This window comes from Pseudophryne corroboree, unplaced genomic scaffold (genome assembly GCF_028390025.1).
Source record: "Pseudophryne corroboree isolate aPseCor3 unplaced genomic scaffold, aPseCor3.hap2 scaffold_299, whole genome shotgun sequence".
Taxonomy (NCBI): Eukaryota; Metazoa; Chordata; class Amphibia; order Anura; family Myobatrachidae; genus Pseudophryne; species Pseudophryne corroboree.
The window spans coordinates 273,692-291,356 of record NW_026969662.1 but is presented as its reverse complement, the minus strand read 5'-3'; the positions used below and the strand labels follow the sequence as shown (position 1 = coordinate 291,356).

Sequence of the window (17,665 nt, the reverse complement as noted above, 5' to 3'; positions counted from 1 at the left end):
TTGCCCCCGGACTAAGAGAAAAGTATGCCCTTGCGCACTATCCTGACTTCTCCTCCCGTCTGCTTAATTTGTGCCTTCCAACGCACAATGCGAACAACAGGTGGTGCTGCAGGGCCCACACCCTTTTACTTGCCTTACAGAACAGCTCTGGAGCTGTTACAGTGCCCAGCTGCTGCAAGAAATCAGCTTGAATGCTTCAGGGGATGGGGCATGGCCAACATGAGCCCCACACCAAAGGAGGGTGGGGGTGTTTAATGCGAACTAGGGGTCATCCAAGCACTGCAAAAGGCCGCCATGCCCTGCATGCCCCTTTTCTCTTTTCATATGCAGATGAGGGTTCCAGTCAACTTTGGCCCACTGCTTGGATAACATCACCGTATGCAAATCCGTCTGCTGCAGACCTTCCCCAAGGAGTGCTTGTACTAGTTGTTGCATATGGTTTGATATTTGATGGTGCTTCAGTATTAGGCAGCCTTCCGCCCTCCCATGTTCATCTGAAAAGATGTGGTCTCCCTGCAGTTGTTGTCCCCAGATGAGAGTTCCCTTGTGCTGCCTCAGTTGAATCTCCTTTACTTGACAGAGATGTGCCTGAGCAGCGGCCCTCACCAGCCCTATCCCAAATCATACTTATTTTGCATAGGAGATACCATGGTCATGAAGATTGTTCTCCCAGGGTGAGGTTCATTCATTGCATTCTGGGTATGCTGACCCCTGTGATTTTCCCAAATGTGGGAAACTCAACTGCATTATTTGTGGTAGTGGGGGACTGTGTTTGTGCTTTCCTCTGGTCAGCTCTGGTAAAAGTCAGATTTCTTTGTCTCAGATCTTCCTCTAGCCTTGTTCTTCTTTCGAGAGTTCCCTTGTGCTGCCTCAGTTGGATCTCTTTCACTTGACAGGGGGGTGCCCGAACAGCGACCCTCCCCAGCTCTAGCCCAACTCCTACTTACCTGCCAGGTGAGATACTATGATCATGAAGGTGCTTCTCCCAGGGCAAGGCTCACCCATTGCACTCTGGGTGTGCTGCCCCTGCGATTTCCCCAAATGTGGGAAACTTGACTGCATAATTTGTGTTTCCCCTGGTCGGCTCTCGTATAATTCAGATCTCTTTGTCTCAGGTCTCTCTCCAGCCTAGTTTGCTGTCTGTTTCCACTACTCTTTTCTTCAACCGCTCCCTTCTATACCCTTGTGCACTATCCTGACTTCTCCTCCCGTCTGCTTACTTTGTGCCTTCCAATGCACAATGCAAACTACAGGTAGTGCTGCAGGGCCCACACCCTTTTACTTGCCTTACAGAGCAGCTCTGGAGCTGTTACAGTGCCCAGCTGCTGCAAGAAATCAGCTTGAATGCTTCAGGGGATGGGGCATGGCCAACATGAGCCCCACACCAAAGGAGGGTGGAGGTGTTTAATGCGAACTAGGGGTCATCCAAGCACCGCAAAAGGCCGCCATGCCCTGCACGCCCCTTTTCTCTTTTCATATGCAGATGAGGGTTGAAGCCAACTTTGACCCACTGCTTGGATGACATCACCGTATGCAAATCCGTCTTCTGCAGAACTTCCCCCAGGAATGCTTGCACTAGTTGTTGCATTTGGTTTGTTGTTTGGGGGTGCTTCAGTATTAGGCAGCCTTCTGCCCTCCCATGTTCATCTGAAAATATGTGTTCTCCCTGCAGTTGTTGTCCCCAGATGAGAGTTCCCTTGTGCTGCCTCAGTTGAATCTCCTTTACTTGACAGAGATGTGCATGAGCAGCGGCCCTCCCCAGCCCTATTCCAAATCATACTTATTTTGCATAGGAGATACCATGGTCATGAAGATTGTTCTCCCAGGGTGAGGTTCATTCATTGCATTTTGGGTATGCTGACCCCTGTGATTTCCCCAAATGTGGGAAACTTGACTGCATTATTTGTGGTAGTGGGGGACTGTGTTTGTGCTTTCCTCTGGTCAGCTCTGGTAAAAGTCAGATTTCTTTGTCTCAGATTTTCCTCTAGCCTTGTTCTTCTTTCGAGAGTTCCATTGTGCTGCCTCAGTTGGATCTCCTTCACTTGACAGGGGGGTACCCGAGCAGCGACCCTCCCCAGCTCTAGCCCAACTCCTACTTACCTGCCAGGTGAGATACTATGATCATGAAGGTGCTTCTCCCAGGGCAAGGCTCACCCATTGCACTCTGGGTGTGCTGCCCCTGCGATTTCCCCAAATGTGGGAAACTTGACTGCATAATTTGTGTTTCCCCTGGTCGGCTCTCGTATAATTCAGATCTATTTGTCTCAGGTCTCTCTCCAGCCTAGTTTGCTGTCTGTTTCCACTTCTCTTTTCTTCAGCCGCTCCCTTCTATACCCTTGTGCACTATCCTGACTTCTCCTCCCGTCTGCTTACTTTGTGCCTTCCAATGCACAATGCAAACTACAGGTAGTGCTGCAGGGCCCACACCCTTTTACTTGCCTTACAGAGCAGCTCTGGAGCTGTTACAGTGCCCAGCTGCTGCAAGAAATCAGCTTGAATGCTTCAGGGGATGGGGCATGGCCAACATGAGCCCCACACCAAAGGAGGGGGGAGGTGTTTAATGCGAACTAGGGGTCATCCAAGCACTGCGAAAGGCCGCCATGCCCTGCATGCCCCTTTTCTCTTTTCATATGCAGATGAGGGTTCCAGTCAACTTTGGCCCACTGCTTGGATAACATCACCGTATGCAAATCCGTCTGCTGCAGACCTTCCCCCAGGAGTGCTTGTACTAGTTGTTGCATATGGTTTGATATTTGATGGTGCTTCAGTATTAGGCAGCCTTCCGCCCTCCCATGTTCATCTGAAAAGATGTGGTCTCCCTGCAGTTGTTGTCCCCAGATGAGAGTTCACTTGTGCTGCCTCAGTTGAATCTCCTTTACTTGACAGAGATGTGCCTGAGCAGCTGCCCTCACCAGCCCTATCCCAAATCATACTTATTTTGCATAGGAGATACCATGGTCATGAAGATTGTTCTCCCAGGGTGAGGTTCATTCATTGCATTCTGGGTATGCTGACCCCTGTGATTTTCCCAAATGTGGGAAACTCGACTGCATTATTTGTGGTAGTGGGGGACTGTGTTTGTGCTTTCCTCTGGTCAGCTCTGGTAAAAGTCAGATTTCTTTGTCTCAGATCTTCCTCTAGCCTTGTTCTTCTTTCGAGAGTTCCCTGGTGCTGCCTCAGTTGGATCTCCTTCACTTCACAGGGGGGAACCCGAGCAGCGACCCTCCCCAGCTCTAGCCCAACTCCTACTTACCTGCCAGGTGAGATACTATGATCATGAAGGTGCTTCTCCCAGGGCAAGGCTCAACCATTGCACTCTGGGTGTGCTGCTCCTGCGATTTCCCCAAATGTGGGAAACTTGACTGCATAATTTGTGTTTCCCCTCGTCGGCTCTCGTATAATTCAGATCTCTTTGTCTCAGGTCTCTCTCCAGCCTAGTTTGCTGTCTGTTTCCACTTCTCTTTTCTTCAGCCGCTCCCTTCTATACCCTTGTGCACTATCCTGACTTCTCCTCCCGTCTGCTTACTTTGTGCCTTCCAATGCACAATGCAAACTACAGGTAGTGCTGCAGGGCCCACACCCTTTTACTTGCCTTACAGAGCAGCTCTGGAGCTGTTACAGTGCCCAGCTGCTGCAAGAAATCAGCTTGAATGCTACAGGGGCTGGGGCATAGCCAACATGAGCCCCACACCAAAGGAGGGTGGAGGTGTTTAATGCAAACTAGGGGTCAGCCAAGCGCCGCAAAAGGCCGCCATGCCCTGCACGCCCCTTTTCTCTTTTCATATGCAGACGAGGGTTGAAGCCAACTTTGACCCACTGCTTGGATGACATCACCATATGCAAATCCATCTGCGGCAGGCCTTCCCCCAGGAATGCTTGCACTAGTTGTTGCATTTGGTTTGTTGTTTGGGGGTGCTTCAGTATTAGGCAGCCTTCTGCCCTCCCATGTTCATCTGAAAATATATGTTCTCCCTGCAGTTGTTGTCCCAAGATGAGAGTTCCCTTGTGCTGCCTCAGTTGAATCTCCTTTACTTGACAGAGATGTGCATGAGCAGCGGCCCTCCCCAGCCCTATTCCAAATCATACTTATTTTGCATAGGAGATACCATGGTCATGAAGATTTTTCTCCCAGGGTGAGGTTCATTCATTGCATTTTGGGTATGCTGACCCCTGTGATTTCCCCAAATGTGGGAAACTTGACTGCATTATTTGTGGTAGTGGGAGACTGTGTTTGTGCTTTCCTCTGGTCAGCTCTGGTAAAAGTCAGATTTCTTTGTCTCAGATTTTCCTATAGCCTTGTTCTTTTTTCGAGAGTTCCCTTGTGCTGCCTCAGTTGGATCTCCTTCACTTTATAGGGGGGTACCCGAGCAGCGACCCTCCCCAGCTCTAGCCCAACTCCTACTTACCTGCCAGGTGAGATACTATGATCATGAAGGTGCTTCTCCCAGGGCAAGGCTCACCCATTGTACTCTGGGTGTGCTGCTCCTGCGATTTCCCCAAATGTGGGAAACTTGACTGCATAATTTGTGTTTCCCCTGGTCGGCTCTCGTATAATTCAGATCTCTTTGTCTCAGGTCTCTCTCCAGCCTAGTTTGCTGTCTGTTTCCACTTCTCTTTTCTTCAGCCGCTCCCTTTTATACCCTTGTGCACTATCCTGACTTCTCCTCCCGTCTGCTTACTTTGTGCCTTCCAATGCACAATGCAAACTACAGGTAGTGCTGCAGGGCCCACACCCTTTTACTTGCCTTACAGAGCAGCTCTGGAGCTGTTACAGTGCCCAGCTGCTGCAAGAAATCAGCTTGAATGCTTCAGGGGATGGGGCATGGCCAACATGAGCCCCACACCAAAGGAGGGTGGAGGTGTTTAATGCGAACTAGGGGTCATCCAAGCACCGCAAAAGGCCGCCATGCCCTGCACGCCCCTTTTCTCTTTTCATATGCAGATGAGGGTTGAAGCCAACTTTGACCCACTGCTTGGATGACATCACCGTATGTAAATCCGTCTTCTGCAGAACTTCCCCCAGGAATGCTTGCACTAGTTGTTGCATTTGGTTTGTTGTTTGGGGGTGCTTCAGTATTAGGCAGCCTTCTGCCCTCCCATGTTCATCTGAAAATATGTGTTCTCCCTGCAGTTGTTGTCCCCAGATGAGAGTTCCCTTGTGCTGCCTCAGTTGAATCTCCTTTACTTGACAGAGATGTGCCTGAGCAGCGGCCCTCCCCAGCTCTATCCCAAATCATACTTATTTTGCATAGGAGATACCATGGTCATGAAGATTATTCTCCCAGGGTGAGGTTCATTCATTGCATTATGGGTATGCTGACCCCTGTGATTTCCCCAAATGTGGGAAACTCGACTGCTTTATTTGTGGTAGTGGGGGACTGTGTTTGTGTTTTCCTCTGGTCAGCTCTGGTAAAAGTCAGATTTCTTTGTTCAGATCTTCCTCTAGCCTTGTTCTTCTTTCGAGAGTTCCCTTGTGCTGCCTCAGTTGGATCTCCTTCACTTGACAGGGGGGTGCCCAAGCAGAGACCCTCCCCAGCTCTAGCCCAACTCCTACTTACCTGCCAGGTGAGATACTATGATCATGAAGGTGCTTCTCCCAGGGCAAGGCTCACCCATTGCACTCTGGGTGTGCTGCCCCTGCGATTTCCCCAAATGTGGGAAACTTGACTGCATAATTTGTGTTTCCCCTGGTCGGCTCTCGTGTAATTCAGATCTCTTTGTCTCAGGTCTCTCTCCAACCTAGTTTGCTGTCTGTTTCCACTTCTCTTTTCTTCAGCCGCTCCCTTCTATACCCTTGTGCACTATCCTGACTTCTCCTCCCGTCTGCTTACTTTGTGCCTTCCAATGCACAATGCAAACTACAGGTAGTGCTGCAGGGCCCACACCCTTTTACTTGCCTTACAGAGCAGCTCTGGAGATGTTACAGTGCCCAGCTGCTGCAAGAAATCAGCTTGAATGCTTCAGGGGATGGGGCATGGCCAACATGAGCCCCACACCAAAGGAGGGTGGAGGTGTTTAATGCGAACTAGGGGTCATCCAAGCACCGCAAAAGGCCGCCATGCCCTGCACGCTCCTTTTCTCTTTTCATATGCAGATGAGGGTTGAAGCCAACTTTGACCCACTGCTTGGATGACATCACCGTATGCAAATCCGTCTTCTGCAGAACTTCCCCCAGGAATGCTTGCACTAGTTGTTGCATTTGGTTTGTTGTTTGGGGGTGCTTCAGTATTAGGCAGCCTTCTGCCCTCCCATGTTCATCTGAAAATATGTGTTCTCCCTGCAGTTGTTGTCCCCAGATGAGAGTTCCCTTGTGCTGCCTCAGTTGAATCTCCTTTACTTGACAGAGATGTGCATGAGCAGCGGCCCTCCCCAGCCCTATTCCAAATCATACTTATTTTGCATAGGAGATACCATGGTCATGAAGATTGTTCTCCCAGGGTGAGGTTCATTCATTGCATTTTGGGTATGCTGACCCCTGTGATTTCCCCAAATGTGGGAAACTTGACTGCATTATTTGTGGTAGTGGGGGACTGTGTTTGTGCTTTCCTCTGGTCAGCTCTGGTAAAAGTCAGATTTCTTTGTCTCAGATTTTCCTCTAGCCTTGTTCTTCTTTCGAGAGTTCCCTTGTGCTGCCTCAGTTGGATCTCCTTCAGTTAACAGGGGGGTACCCGAGCAGCGATCCTCCCCAGCTCTAGCCCAACTCCTACTTACCTGCCAGGTGAGATACTATGATCATGAAGGTGCTTCTCCCAGGGCAAGGCTCACCCATTGCACTCTAGGTGTGCTGCTCCTGCGATTTCCCCAAATGTGGGAAACTTGACTGCATAATTTGTGTTTCCCCTGGTCGGCTCTCGTATAATTCAGATCTCTTTGTCTCAGGTCTCTCTCCAGCCTAGTTTGCTGTCTGTTTCCACTTCTCTTTTCTTGAGCCGCTCCCTTCTATGCCCTTGCGCACTATCCTGACTTCTCCTCCTGTCTGCTTACTTTGTGCCTTCCAACGCACAATGCGAACTACAGGTAGTGCTGCAGGGCCCACACCCTTTTACTTGCCTTACAGAGCAGCTCTGGAGCTGTTACAGTGCCCAGCTGCTGCAAGAAATCAGCTTGAATGCTTCAGGGGATGGGGCATGGCCAACATGAGCCCCACACCAAAGGAGGGTGGAGGTGTTTAATGCGAACTAGGGGTCATCCAAGCACCGCAAAAGGCCGCCATGCCCTGCACGCCCCTTTTCTCTTTTCATATGCAGATGAGGGTTGAAGCCAACTTTGACCCACTGCTTGGATGACATCACCGTATGCAAATCCGTCTTCTGCAGAACTTCCCCCAGGAATGCTTGCACTAGTTGTTGCATTTGGTTTGTTGTTTGGGGGTGCTTCAGTATTAGGCAGCCTTCTGCCCTCCCATGTTCATCTGAAAATATGTGTTCTCCCTGCAGTTGTTGTCCCCAGATGAGAGTTCCCTTGTGCTGCCTCAGTTGAATCTCCTTTACTTGACAGAGATGTGCCTGAGCAGCGGCCCTCCCCAGCTCTATCCCAAATCATACTTATTTTGCATAGGAGATACCATGGTCATGAAGATTATTCTCCCAGGGTGAGGTTCATTCATTGCATTATGGGTATGCTGACCCCTGTGATTTCCCCAAATGTGGGAAACTCGACTGCTTTATTTGTGGTAGTGGGGGACTGTGTTTGTGTTTTCCTCTGGTCAGCTCTGGTAAAAGTCAGATTTCTTTGTTCAGATCTTCCTCTAGCCTTGTTCTTCTTTCGAGAGTTCCCTTGTGCTGCCTCAGTTGGATCTCCTTCACTTGACAGGGGGGTGCCCAAGCAGAGACCCTCCCCAGCTCTAGCCCAACTCCTACTTACCTGCCAGGTGAGATACTATGATCATGAAGGTGCTTCTCCCAGGGCAAGGCTCACCCATTGCACTCTGGGTGTGCTGCCCCTGCGATTTCCCCAAATGTGGGAAACTTGACTGCATAATTTGTGTTTCCCCTGGTCGGCTCTCGTGTAATTCAGATCTCTTTGTCTCAGGTCTCTCTCCAACCTAGTTTGCTGTCTGTTTCCACTTCTCTTTTCTTCAGCCGCTCCCTTCTATACCCTTGTGCACTATCCTGACTTCTCCTCCCGTCTGCTTACTTTGTGCCTTCCAATGCACAATGCAAACTACAGGTAGTGCTGCAGGGCCCACACCCTTTTACTTGCCTTACAGAGCAGCTCTGGAGATGTTACAGTGCCCAGCTGCTGCAAGAAATCTGCTTGAATGCTTCAGGGGATGGGGCATGGCCAACATGAGCCCCACACCAAAGGAGGGTGGAGGTGTTTAATGCGAACTAGGGGTCATCCAAGCACCGCAAAAGGCCGCCATGCCCTGCACGCTCCTTTTCTCTTTTCATATGCAGATGAGGGTTGAAGCCAACTTTGACCCACTGCTTGGATGACATCACCGTATGCAAATCCGTCTTCTGCAGAACTTCCCCCAGGAATGCTTGCACTAGTTGTTGCATTTGGTTTGTTGTTTGGGGGTGCTTCAGTATTAGGCAGCCTTCTGCCCTCCCATGTTCATCTGAAAATATGTGTTCTCCCTGCAGTTGTTGTCCCCAGATGAGAGTTCCCTTGTGCTGCCTCAGTTGAATCTCCTTTACTTGACAGAGATGTGCATGAGCAGCGGCCCTCCCCAGCCCTATTCCAAATCATACTTATTTTGCATAGGAGATACCATGGTCATGAAGATTGTTCTCCCAGGGTGAGGTTCATTCATTGCATTTTGGGTATGCTGACCCCTGTGATTTCCCCAAATGTGGGAAACTTGACTGCATTATTTGTGGTAGTGGGGGACTGTGTTTGTGCTTTCCTCTGGTCAGCTCTGGTAAAAGTCAGATTTCTTTGTCTCAGATTTTCCTCTAGCCTTGTTCTTCTTTCGAGAGTTCCCTTGTGCTGCCTCAGTTGGATCTCCTTCAGTTTACAGGGGGGTACCCGAGCAGCGATCCTCCCCAGCTCTAGCCCAACTCCTACTTACCTGCCAGGTGAGATACTATGATCATGAAGGTGCTTCTCCCAGGGCAAGGCTCACCCATTGCACTCTAGGTGTGCTGCTCCTGCGATTTCCCCAAATGTGGGAAACTTGACTGCATAATTTGTGTTTCCCCTGGTCGGCTCTCGTATAATTCAGATCTCTTTGTCTCAGGTCTCTCTCCAGCCTAGTTTGCTGTCTGTTTCCACTTCTCTTTTCTTGAGCCGCTCCCTTCTATGCCCTTGCGCACTATCCTGACTTCTCCTCCTGTCTGCTTACTTTGTGCCTTCCAACGCACAATGCGAACTACAGGTAGTGCTGCAGGGCCCACACCCTTTTACTTGCCTTACAGAGCAGCTCTGGAGCTGTTACAGTGCCCAGCTGCTGCAAGAAATCAGCTTGAATGCTTCAGGGGCTGGGGCATAGCCAACATGAGCCCCACACCAAAGGAGGGTGGAGGTGTTTAATGCAAACTAGGGGTCAGCCAAGTGCCGCAAAAGGCCACCATGCCCTGCACGCCCCTTTTCTCTTTTCATATGCAGACGAGGGTTGAAGCCAACTTTGACCCACTGCTTGGATGACATCACCATATGCAAATCCATCTGCGGCAGGCCTTCCCCCAGGAATGCTTGCACTAGTTGTTGCATTTGGTTTGTTGTTTGGGGGTGCTTCAGTATTAGGCAGCTTTCTGCCCTCCCATGTTCATCTGAAAATATATGTTCTCCCTGCAGTTGTTGTCCCCAGATGAGAGTTCCCTTGTGCTGCCTCAGTTGAATCTCCTTTACTTGACAGAGATGTGCATGAGCAGCGGCCCTCCCCAGCCCTATTCCAAATCATACTTATTTTGCATAGGAGATACCATGGTCATGAAGATTTTTCTCCCAGGGTGAGGTTCATTCATTGCATTGTGGGTATGCTGACCCCTGTGATTTCCCCAAATGTGGGAAACTCAACTGCATTATTTGTGGTAGTGGGGGACTGTGTTTGTGCTTTCCTCTGGTCAGCTCTAGTAAAAGTCAGATTTCTTTGTCTCACATTTTCCTCTAGCCTTGTTCTTCTTTCGAGAGTTCCCTTGTGCTGCCTTTGTTGGATCTCCTTCACTTTACAGGGGGGTACCCGAGCAGCGACCCTCCCCAGCTCTAGCCCAACTCCTACTTACCTGCCAGGTGAGATACTATGATCATTAAGGTGCTTCTCCCAGGGCAAGGCTCACCCATTGTACTCTGGGTGTGCTGCTCCTGCGATTTCCCCAAATGTGGGAAACTTGACTGCATAATTTGTGTTTCCCCTCGTCGGCTCTCGTATAATTCAGATCTCTTTGTCTCAGGTCTCTCTCCAGCCTAGTTTGCTGTCTGTTTCCACTTCTCTTTTCTTCAGCCGCTCCCTTCTATACCCTTGTGCACTATCCTGACTTCTCCTCCCGTCTGCTTACTTTGTGCCTTCCAATGCACAATGCAAACTACAGGTAGTGCTGCCGGGCCCACACCCTTTTACTTGCCTTACAGAGCAGCTCTGGAGCTGTTACAGTGCCCAGCTGCTGCAAGAAATCAGCTTGAATGCTTCAGGGGCTGGGGCATAGCCAACATCAGCCCCACACCGAAGGAGGGTGGAGGTGTTTAATGCAAACTAGGGGTCAGTCAAGCGCCGCAAAAGGCCACCATGCCCTGCACGCCCCTTTTCTGTTTTCATATGCAGATGAGGGTTGAAGCCAACTTTGACCCACTGCTTGGATGACATCACCATATGCAAATCCATCTGCGGCAGGCCTTCCCCCAGGAATGCTTGCACTAGTTGTTGCATTTGGTTTGTTGTTTGGGGGTGCTTCAGTATTAGGCAGCCTTCTGCTGCACCCTGCTTTGGTGTGGGGCTCATGTTGGCCATGCCCCATCCCCTGAAGCTTTCAAGCAGATTTCTTGCAGCAGCTGGGCACTGTAACAGCTCAAGAGCTGCTCTGTAAGGCAAGTAAAAGGGTGTGGGCCCTGCAGCACTACCTGTAGTTTGCATTGTGCATTGGAAGGCACAAAGTAAGCAGACGGGAGGAGAAGTCAGGATAGTGCACAAGGGTATAGAAGGGAGCGGCTGAAGAAAAGAGAAGTGGAAACAGACAGCAAACTAGGCTGGAGAGAGATCTGAGACAAAGAGATCTGAATTATACGATAGCCGACCAGGGGAAACACAAATTATGCAGTCAAGTTTCCCACATTTGGGGAAATCGCAGGGGCAGCACACCCAGAGTGCAATGGGTGAGCCTTGCCCTGGGAGAAGCACCTTCATGATCATAGTATCTCACCTGGCAGGTAAGTATGAGTTGGGCTAGAGCTGGGGAGGGTCGCTGCTCGGGCACCCCCCTGTTAAGTGAAGGAGATCCAACTGAGGCAGCACAAGGGAACTCTCAAAAGAAGAACAAGGCTAGAGGAAGATCTGAAACAAAGAAATCTGACTTTTACCAGAGCTGACCAGAAGAAAACACAAACACAGTCCCCCACTACCACAAATAAAGCAGTCGAGGTGAGGTTCATTCATTGCATTTTGGGTATGCTGACCCCTGTGATTTCCCCAAATGTGGGAAACTCGACTGCTTTATTTGTGGTAGTGGGGGACTGTGTTTGTGTTTTCTTCTGGTCAGCTCTGGTAAAAGTCAGATTTCTTTGTTTCAGATCTTCCTCTAGCCTTGTTCTTCTTTTGAGAGTTCCCTTGTGCTGCCTCAGTTGGATCTCCTTCACTTAACAGGGGGGTGCCCGAGCAGCGACCCTCCCCAGCTCTAGCCCAACTCCTACTTACCTGCCAGGTGAGATACTATGATCATGAAGGTGCTTCTCCCAGGGCAAGGCTCACCCATTGCACTCTGGGTGTGCAGCCCCTGCGATTTCCCCAAATGTGGGAAACTTGACTGCATAATTTGTGTTTCCCCTGGTCGGCTCTCGTATAATTCAGATCTCTTTGTCTCAGATCTCTCTCCAGCCTAGTTTGCTGTCTGTTTCCACTTCTCTTTTCTTCAGCCGCTCCCTTCTATACCCTTGTGCACTATCCTGACTTCTCCTCCCGTCTGCTTACTTTGTGCCTTCCAATGCACAATGCAAACTACAGGTAGTGCTGCAGGGCCCACACCCTTTTACTTGCCTTACAGAGCAGCTCTGGAGCTGTTACAGTGCCCAGCTGCTGCAAGAAATCTGCTTGAATGCTTCAGGGGATGGGACATGGCCAACATGAGCCCCACACCAAAGGAGGGTGGAGCAGAAGGCTGACTAATACTGAAGCACCCCCAAACAACAAACCAAATGCAACAACTAGTGCAAGCATTCCTGGGGGAAGGCCTGCCGCAGATGGATTTGCATATGGTGATGTCATCCAAGCAGTGGGTCAAAGTTGGCTTCAACCCTCGTCTGCATATGAAAACAGAAAAGGGGCGTGCAGGGCATGGTGGCCTTTTGCGGCGCTTGACCGACCCCTAGTTTGCATTAAACACCTCCACCCTCCTTCGGTGTGGGGCTCATGTTGGCTATGCCCCAGCCCCTGAAGCATTCAAGCTGATTTCTTGCAGCAGCTGGGCACTGTAACAGCTCCAGAGCTGCTCTGTAAGGCAAGTAAAAGGGTGTGGGCCCCGCAGCACTACCTGTAGTTTGCATTGTGCATTGGAAGGCACAAAGTAAGCAGACGGGAGGAGAAGTCAGGATAGTGCACAAGGGTATAGAAGGGAGCGGCTGAAGAAAAGAGAAGTGGAAACAGACAGCAAACTAGGCTGGAGAGAGACAAAGAGATCTGAATTATACGAGAGCCGACCAGGGGAAACACAAATTATGCAGTCAAGTTTCCCACATTTGGGGAAATCGCAGGAGCAGCACACCCAGAGTGCAATGGGTGAGCCTTGCCCTGGGAGAAGCACCTTCATGATCATAGTATCTCACCTGGCAGGTAAGTAGGAGTTGGGCTAGAGCTGGGGAGGGTCGCTGCTCGGGTACCCCCCTGTCAAGTGAAGGAGATCCAACTGAGGCAGCACAAGGGAACTCTCGAAAGAAGAACAAGGCAAGAGGAAAATCTGAGACAAAGAAATCTGACTTTTACCAGAGCTGACCAGAGGAAAGCACAAACACAGTCCCCCACTACCACAAATAATGCAGTTGAGTTTCCCACATTTGGGGAAATCACAGGGGTCAGCATACCCAAAATGCAATGAATGAACCTCACCCTGGGAGAACAATCTTCATGACCATGGTATCTCCTATGCAAAATAAGTATGATTTGGAATAGGGCTGGGGAGGGCCGCTGCTCTGGCACATCTCTGTCAAGTAAAGGAGATTCAACTGAGGCAGCACAAGGGAACTCTCATCTGGGGACAACAACTGCAGGGAGAACACATATTTTCAGATGAACATGGGAGGGCAGAAGGCTGCCTAATACTGAAGCACCCCCAAACAACAAACCAAATGCAACAACTAGTGCAAGCATTCCTGGGGGAAGTTCTGCAGAAGACGGATTTGCATACGGTGATGTCATACAAGCAGTGGGTCAAAGTTGGCTTCAACCCTCATCTGCATATGAAAAGAGAAAAGGGGCGTGCAGGGCATGGCGGCCTTTTGCGGTGCTTGGATGACCCCTAGTTCGCATTAAACACCTCCACCCTCCTTTGGTGTGGGGCTCATGTTGGCCATGCCCCATCCCCTGAAGCATTCAAGCAGATTTCTTGCAGCAGCTGGGCACTGTAACAGCTCCAGAGCTGCTCTGTAAGGCAAGTAAAAGGGTGTGGGCCCTGCAGCACTACCTGTAGTTTGCATTGTGCATTGGAAGGCACAAAGTAAGCAGACGGGAGGAGAAGTCAGGATAGTGCACAAGGGTATAGAAGGGAGCGGCTGAAGAAAAGAGAAGTGGAAACAGACAGCAAACTAGGCTGGAGAGAGACCTGAGACAAAGAGATCTGAATTATACGAGAGCCGACCAGGGGAAACACAAATTATGCAGTCAAGTTTCCCACATTTGGGGAAATCGCAGGGGCAGCACACCCAGAGTGCAATGGGTGAGCCTTGCCCTGGGAGAAGCACCTTCATGATCATAGTATCTCACCTGGCAGGTAAGTAGGAGTTGGGCTAGAGCTGGGGAGGGTCTCTGCTCGGGCACCCCCCTGTCAAGTGAAGGAGATCCAACTGAGGCAGCACAAGGGAACTCTCAAAAGAAGAACAAGGCTCTGAAACAAAGAAATCTGACTTTTACCAGAGCTGACCAGAGGAAAACACAAACACAGTCCCCCACTACCACAAATAAAGCAGTCGAGTTTCCCACATTTGGGGAAATCACAGGGGTCAGCATACCCAGAATGCAATGAATGAACCTCACCCTGGGAGAATAATCTTCATGACCATGGTATCTCCTATGCAAAATAAGTATGATTTGGGATAGAGCTGGGGAGGGCCGCTGCTCAGGCACATCTCTGTCAAGTTAAGGAGATTCAACTGAGGCAGCACAAGGGAACTCTCATCTAGGGACAACAACTGCAGGGAGAACACATATTTTCAGATGAACATGGGAGGGCAGACGGCTGCCTAATACTGAAGCACCCCCAAACAACAAACCAAATGCAACAACTAGTGCAAGCATTCCTGGGGGAAGGCCTGCCGCAGATGGATTTTCATATGGTGATGTCATCCAAGCAGTGGGTCAAAGTTGGCTTCAACCCTCGTCTGCATATGAAAAGAGAAAAGGGGCGTGCAGGGCATGGTGGCCTTTTGCGGCGCTTGGCTGACCCCTAGTTTGCATTAAACACCTCCACCCTCCTTTGGTGTGGGGCTCATGTTGGCTATGCCCCAGCCCCTGAAGCATTCAAGCTGATTTCTTGCAGCAGCTGGGCACTGTAACAGCTCCAGAGCTGCTCTGTAAGGCAAGTAAAAGGGTCTGGGCCCTGCAGCACTACCTGTAGATCGCATTGTGCGTTGGAAGGCACAAAGTAAGCAGACAGGAGGAGAAGTCAGGATAGTGCGCAAGGGCATAGAAGGGAGCGGCTCAAGAAAAGAGAAGTGGACACAGACAGCAAACTAGGCTGGAGAGAGACCTGAGACAAAGAGATCTGAATTATACGAGAGCCGACCAGGGGAAACACAAATTATGCAGTCAAGTTTCCCACATTTGGGGAAATCGCAGGGGCAGCACACCCAGAGTGCAATGGGTGAGCCTTGCCCTGGGAGAAGCACCTTCATGATCATAGTATCTCACCTGGCAGGTAAGTAGGAGTTGGGCTAGAGCTGGGGAGGGTCGCTGTTCGGGCACCCCCCTGTCAAGTGAAAGAGATCCAACTGAGGCAGCACAAGGGAACTCTCGAAAGAAGAACAAGGCTAGAGGAAGATCTGAGACAAAGAAATCTGACTTTTTCCAGAGCTGACCAGAGGAAAGCACAAACACAGTCCCCCACTACCACAAATAATGCAGTCGAGTTTCCCACATTTGGGGAAATCACAGGGGTCAGCATACCCAGAATGCAATGAATGAACCTCACCTTGGGAGAACAATCTTCATGACCATGGTATCGCCTATGCAAAATAAGTATGATTTGGGATAGGGCTGGGGAGGGCCGCTGCTCAGGCACATCTCTGTCAAGTAAAGGAGATTCAACTGAGGCAGCACAAGGGAACTCTCATCTGGGGACAACAACTGCAGGGAGAACACATATTTTCAGATGAACATGTGAGGGCAGAAGGCTGCCTAATACTGAAGCACCCCCAAACAACAAACCAAATGCAACAACTAGTGCAAGCATTCCTGGGGGAAGGCCTGCAGCAGATGGATTTGCATATGGTGATGTCATCCAAGCAGTGGGTCAAAGTTGGCTTCAACCCTCGTCTGCATATGAAAAGAGAAAAGGGGCGTGCAGGGCATGGCGGCCTTTTGCAGCGCTTGGATGACCCCTAGTTCGCATTACACACCTCCACCCTCCTTCGGTGTGGGGCTCATGTTGGCTATGCCCCAGCCCCTGAAGCATTCAAGCTGATTTCTTGCAGCAGCTGGGCACTGTAACTGCTCCAGAGCTACTCTGTAAGGCAAGTAAAAGGGTGTGGGCCCTGCAGCACTACCTGTAGTTCGCATTGTGCGTTGGAAGGCACGAAGTAAGCAGACGGGAGAAGTCAGGATAGTGCGCAAGGGCATAGAAGGGAGCGGCTCAAGAAAAGAGAAGTGGAAACAGACAGCAAACTAGGCTGGAGAGAGACCTGAGACAAAGAGATCTGAATTATACGAGAGCCGACGAGGGGAAACACAAATTATGCAGTCACGTTTCCCACATTTGGGGAAATCGCAGGAGCAGCACACCCAGAGTGCAATGGTTGAGCCTTGCCCTGGGAGAAGCACCTTCATGATCATAGTATCTCACCTGGCAGGTAAGTAGGAGTTGGGCTAGAGCTGGGGAGGGTCGCTGCTCGGGTTCCCCCCTGTGAAGTGAAGGAGATCCAACTGAGGCAGCACCAGGGAACTCTCGAAAGAAGAACAAGGCTAGAGGAAGATCTGAGACAAAGAAATCTGACTTTTACCAGAGCTGACCAGAGGAAAGTACAAACACAGTCTCCCACTACCACAAATAATGCAGTCAAGTTTCCCACATTTGGGGAAATCACAGGGGTCAGCATACCCAAAATGCAATGAATGAACCTCACCCTGGGAGAAAAATCTTCATGACCATGGTATCTCCTATGCAAAATAAGTATGATTTGGAATAGGGCTGGGGAGGGCCGCTGCTCATGCACATCTCTGTCAAGTAAAGGAGATTCAACTGAGGCAGCACAAGGGAACTCTCATCTTGGGACAACAACTGCAGGGAGAACATATATTTTCAGATGAACATGGGAGGGCAGAGGACTGCCTAATACTGAAGCACCCCCAAACAACAAACCAAATGCAACAACTAGTGCAAGCATTCCTGGGGGAAGGCCTGCCGCAGATGGATTTGCATATGGTGATGTCATCCAAGCAGTGGGTCAAAGTTGGCTTCAACCCTCGTCTGCATATGAAAAGAGAAAAGGGGCGTGCAGGGCATGGTGGCCTTTTGCGGCGCTTGGCTGACCCCTAGTTTGCATTAAACACCTCCACCCTCCTTTGGTGTGGGGCTCATGTTGGCTATGCCCCAGCCCCTGAAGCATTCAAGCTGATTTCTTGCAGCAGCTGGGCACTGTAACAGCTCCAGAGCTGCTCTGTAAGGCAAGTAAAAGGGTGTGGGCCCTGCAGCACTACCTGTAGTTCGCATTGTGCGTTGGAAGGCACAAAGTAAGCAGACAGGAGGAGAAGTCAGGATAGTGCGCAAGGGCATAGAAGTAAGCGGCTCAAGAAAAGAGAAGTGGAAACAGACAGCAAACTAGGCTGGAGAGAGATCTGAGACAAAGAGATCTGAATTATACGAGAGCCGACCAGGGGAAACACAAATTATACAGTCAAGTTTCCCACATTTGGGGAAATCGCAGGAGCAGCACACCCAGAGTGCAATGGGTTAGCCTTGCCCTGGGAGAAGCACCTTCATGATCATAGTATCTCACCTGGCAGGTAAGTAGGAGTTGGGCTAGAGCTGGGGAGGGTCGCTGCTAGGGTACCCCCCTGTAAAGTGAAGGAGATCCAATTAAGGCAGCACAAGGGAACTCTCGAAAGAAGAACAAGGCTAGAGGAAAATCTGAGACAAAGAAATCTGAC

General features: G+C 50.2%; 26 non-coding genes and 3 pseudogenes across 26 annotated transcripts; 19 read left to right on the top strand and 10 right to left on the bottom strand.

Annotated features, from left to right (window-relative positions):
• Nucleotides 1–623: 623 nt before the first annotated feature.
• Nucleotides 624–787, top strand: LOC135016224 (U1 spliceosomal RNA). The gene has a single exon (XR_010214359.1). It is a non-coding gene; the product is annotated as a U1 spliceosomal RNA (small nuclear RNA).
• Nucleotides 788–939: 152 nt separating this feature from the next.
• On the top strand, nt 940–1,102 carry LOC135016302 (U1 spliceosomal RNA). The gene has a single exon (XR_010214437.1). It is a non-coding gene; the product is annotated as a U1 spliceosomal RNA (small nuclear RNA).
• Nucleotides 1,103–1,776: 674 nt separating this feature from the next.
• On the top strand, nt 1,777–1,940 carry LOC135016182 (U1 spliceosomal RNA). Its single transcript, XR_010214318.1, has one exon. It is a non-coding gene; the product is annotated as a U1 spliceosomal RNA (small nuclear RNA).
• Nucleotides 1,941–2,092: 152 nt separating this feature from the next.
• Nucleotides 2,093–2,255, top strand: LOC135016323 (U1 spliceosomal RNA). Its single transcript, XR_010214457.1, has one exon. It is a non-coding gene; the product is annotated as a U1 spliceosomal RNA (small nuclear RNA).
• A 674-nt stretch (nt 2,256–2,929) lies between these two features.
• LOC135016442 (U1 spliceosomal RNA) lies at nt 2,930–3,093 on the top strand. Its single transcript, XR_010214548.1, has one exon. It is a non-coding gene; the product is annotated as a U1 spliceosomal RNA (small nuclear RNA).
• A 152-nt stretch (nt 3,094–3,245) lies between these two features.
• LOC135016416 (U1 spliceosomal RNA) lies at nt 3,246–3,381 on the top strand (annotated as a pseudogene).
• A 701-nt stretch (nt 3,382–4,082) lies between these two features.
• LOC135016260 (U1 spliceosomal RNA) lies at nt 4,083–4,246 on the top strand. The gene has a single exon (XR_010214395.1). It is a non-coding gene; the product is annotated as a U1 spliceosomal RNA (small nuclear RNA).
• Nucleotides 4,247–4,398: 152 nt separating this feature from the next.
• On the top strand, nt 4,399–4,561 carry LOC135016360 (U1 spliceosomal RNA). The gene has a single exon (XR_010214493.1). It is a non-coding gene; the product is annotated as a U1 spliceosomal RNA (small nuclear RNA).
• Nucleotides 4,562–5,235: 674 nt separating this feature from the next.
• Nucleotides 5,236–5,399, top strand: LOC135016242 (U1 spliceosomal RNA). Its single transcript, XR_010214376.1, has one exon. It is a non-coding gene; the product is annotated as a U1 spliceosomal RNA (small nuclear RNA).
• Nucleotides 5,400–5,550: 151 nt separating this feature from the next.
• Nucleotides 5,551–5,713, top strand: LOC135016280 (U1 spliceosomal RNA). Its single transcript, XR_010214415.1, has one exon. It is a non-coding gene; the product is annotated as a U1 spliceosomal RNA (small nuclear RNA).
• A 674-nt stretch (nt 5,714–6,387) lies between these two features.
• On the top strand, nt 6,388–6,551 carry LOC135016181 (U1 spliceosomal RNA). The gene has a single exon (XR_010214317.1). It is a non-coding gene; the product is annotated as a U1 spliceosomal RNA (small nuclear RNA).
• A 152-nt stretch (nt 6,552–6,703) lies between these two features.
• Nucleotides 6,704–6,866, top strand: LOC135016432 (U1 spliceosomal RNA). The gene has a single exon (XR_010214545.1). It is a non-coding gene; the product is annotated as a U1 spliceosomal RNA (small nuclear RNA).
• A 674-nt stretch (nt 6,867–7,540) lies between these two features.
• LOC135016241 (U1 spliceosomal RNA) lies at nt 7,541–7,704 on the top strand. The gene has a single exon (XR_010214375.1). It is a non-coding gene; the product is annotated as a U1 spliceosomal RNA (small nuclear RNA).
• A 151-nt stretch (nt 7,705–7,855) lies between these two features.
• Nucleotides 7,856–8,018, top strand: LOC135016279 (U1 spliceosomal RNA). The gene has a single exon (XR_010214414.1). It is a non-coding gene; the product is annotated as a U1 spliceosomal RNA (small nuclear RNA).
• A 674-nt stretch (nt 8,019–8,692) lies between these two features.
• Nucleotides 8,693–8,856, top strand: LOC135016180 (U1 spliceosomal RNA). Its single transcript, XR_010214316.1, has one exon. It is a non-coding gene; the product is annotated as a U1 spliceosomal RNA (small nuclear RNA).
• Nucleotides 8,857–9,008: 152 nt separating this feature from the next.
• On the top strand, nt 9,009–9,171 carry LOC135016430 (U1 spliceosomal RNA). The gene has a single exon (XR_010214543.1). It is a non-coding gene; the product is annotated as a U1 spliceosomal RNA (small nuclear RNA).
• A 674-nt stretch (nt 9,172–9,845) lies between these two features.
• Nucleotides 9,846–10,009, top strand: LOC135016189 (U1 spliceosomal RNA). The gene has a single exon (XR_010214325.1). It is a non-coding gene; the product is annotated as a U1 spliceosomal RNA (small nuclear RNA).
• Nucleotides 10,010–10,161: 152 nt separating this feature from the next.
• LOC135016425 (U1 spliceosomal RNA) lies at nt 10,162–10,297 on the top strand (annotated as a pseudogene).
• An 855-nt stretch (nt 10,298–11,152) lies between these two features.
• Nucleotides 11,153–11,315, bottom strand: LOC135016286 (U1 spliceosomal RNA). The gene has a single exon (XR_010214421.1). It is a non-coding gene; the product is annotated as a U1 spliceosomal RNA (small nuclear RNA).
• A 468-nt stretch (nt 11,316–11,783) lies between these two features.
• LOC135016354 (U1 spliceosomal RNA) lies at nt 11,784–11,946 on the top strand. Its single transcript, XR_010214487.1, has one exon. It is a non-coding gene; the product is annotated as a U1 spliceosomal RNA (small nuclear RNA).
• Nucleotides 11,947–12,767: 821 nt separating this feature from the next.
• Nucleotides 12,768–12,930, bottom strand: LOC135016333 (U1 spliceosomal RNA). The gene has a single exon (XR_010214466.1). It is a non-coding gene; the product is annotated as a U1 spliceosomal RNA (small nuclear RNA).
• A 152-nt stretch (nt 12,931–13,082) lies between these two features.
• Nucleotides 13,083–13,246, bottom strand: LOC135016202 (U1 spliceosomal RNA). The gene has a single exon (XR_010214337.1). It is a non-coding gene; the product is annotated as a U1 spliceosomal RNA (small nuclear RNA).
• A 674-nt stretch (nt 13,247–13,920) lies between these two features.
• Nucleotides 13,921–14,083, bottom strand: LOC135016301 (U1 spliceosomal RNA). The gene has a single exon (XR_010214436.1). It is a non-coding gene; the product is annotated as a U1 spliceosomal RNA (small nuclear RNA).
• Nucleotides 14,084–14,225: 142 nt separating this feature from the next.
• On the bottom strand, nt 14,226–14,389 carry LOC135016236 (U1 spliceosomal RNA). The gene has a single exon (XR_010214371.1). It is a non-coding gene; the product is annotated as a U1 spliceosomal RNA (small nuclear RNA).
• A 674-nt stretch (nt 14,390–15,063) lies between these two features.
• Nucleotides 15,064–15,226, bottom strand: LOC135016300 (U1 spliceosomal RNA). Its single transcript, XR_010214435.1, has one exon. It is a non-coding gene; the product is annotated as a U1 spliceosomal RNA (small nuclear RNA).
• Nucleotides 15,227–15,378: 152 nt separating this feature from the next.
• LOC135016248 (U1 spliceosomal RNA) lies at nt 15,379–15,542 on the bottom strand. The gene has a single exon (XR_010214383.1). It is a non-coding gene; the product is annotated as a U1 spliceosomal RNA (small nuclear RNA).
• A 698-nt stretch (nt 15,543–16,240) lies between these two features.
• LOC135016447 (U1 spliceosomal RNA) lies at nt 16,241–16,376 on the bottom strand (annotated as a pseudogene).
• Nucleotides 16,377–16,528: 152 nt separating this feature from the next.
• Nucleotides 16,529–16,692, bottom strand: LOC135016250 (U1 spliceosomal RNA). Its single transcript, XR_010214385.1, has one exon. It is a non-coding gene; the product is annotated as a U1 spliceosomal RNA (small nuclear RNA).
• A 674-nt stretch (nt 16,693–17,366) lies between these two features.
• On the bottom strand, nt 17,367–17,529 carry LOC135016393 (U1 spliceosomal RNA). The gene has a single exon (XR_010214523.1). It is a non-coding gene; the product is annotated as a U1 spliceosomal RNA (small nuclear RNA).
• Between the last annotated feature and the right edge of the window lie 136 nt (nt 17,530–17,665).